This window comes from Trematomus bernacchii, unplaced genomic scaffold (genome assembly GCF_902827165.1).
Source record: "Trematomus bernacchii unplaced genomic scaffold, fTreBer1.1, whole genome shotgun sequence".
NCBI lineage: Eukaryota > Metazoa > Chordata > Actinopteri > Perciformes > Nototheniidae > Trematomus > Trematomus bernacchii.
In genome coordinates this window covers 92,501-93,962 of record NW_022987769.1, presented here as the reverse complement: position 1 = coordinate 93,962, position 1,462 = coordinate 92,501, and positions in this window count along the sequence as shown.

Below are 1,462 nucleotides of genomic sequence, written 5' to 3'. Positions count from 1 at the left end.
TAGCTTTTTCTCAAATGTGTCAACACATGATCCTGGTTTTCTATACACGCAGCTTATCAGAAGGTTTTTAGATTTCAATTTCTACTGTTATGCATTCCATGATGTTGTCTAAAGCAAAAGACATATTACTGACAGATCTACTTTTATAACTTTTGTTAATATAAAGTGCAGTCCCCCCCAGCTTTAGAATGAGTCCTATTAGTAAAAAACATGTTGTATCCCTCGATTTCAACCATGTCAGCTTGCTCATCACTAAGCCAGGTCTCTGATATTGCTAGGGCTGTAACTTGTTTCTCCAGTTGCCTTAAACAGTGTTTGATCTTTGATACATTTGAAATTAGGCTTCTGCTATTGAAATGTAATATTGATATTGATCCATCCATCAATCCATTTCTTTTGAGTTGATCTTCTGTGTAGTATTCACATTGGTTATGGATGTTCTTGTAGAAATTATTTTCAGGGTCAATATCCTTTTCAATGTCTTGCGATTTATGTTCCGTGTATTTGAAACATTTCAAGTCCAGTTTTTTATATTCAGCAATTTTGTCCAAGCTTATCATGGGTGTTCTTAGTGTGTTCATTTCAGTGTGTAGCGATTGAGTTACCTTATGTTGATTTTGATGTTTCATTCATCAAACTGATCCAACTCGGTGATGTCCCTGATAATGAGCACTTTCGCCATCTCTGCTGTTGATCCGTTTAGTTTGATGAAAATGTTACAATTTGTCGACCATGTTGCTTGAATCTTGTTTTGTTTCTTCAGTATACGTGCTCTCCTTGCGATGTCCGCGTTCTTCTTCGTAAGGTGTTCGTTGATGTAAACATTGGTCCCCTTCAGTTTCCTTCCTTGTCTGAGGAGTGCATATTTCTTTTTCCTGTTGATGAACCGGATTATTATTGCTGGGGTGGCTGTTGAGTTCTTGCTCCGCAGGGCATGACAGGCCTCAATATCTCCGCTGTCAACAGATATGCCCTTGCTGTCCAAAAAGCAAAGCACCTGTTGCTCCAGCGACTCACGGTCCACCTCCGGAGCGTCGGCTCCACCTCTCCCGGCGGCGGAGTCCTCTGAGGCCGCTGCCACCCTGGCATAGCTTCGGGGTCTGGTCTTCAGACCGTTGATAATCAAATCGTTCATCCTGGTGTATTGTTCGAGGTCGTCCACTCGATTCTCCAGAAAAGTGATCTTTTTGTCCTTTTCAATATTCTGCGTTTTCAGAGATTGTATTTCTCCCATCAGCTCCATGATTTTATTTTGCTGGGCCGCGACTGTTTTAATTTCGGCTGACAAGAAGTCGAGAGAATTCTTGATCTCCTCCACCTCGTCAGAGTTTGGATTTTTCCTGGGTGCCATTTTTGCTCTTTAGTTATGTTTATTTATGTTATCTCTCACGTTCTCTCAGGTTTTTGTAGCAGCACTCGATTCCATGTGTGCACTCACTTCCGCCCCATCAAACATTTGTTA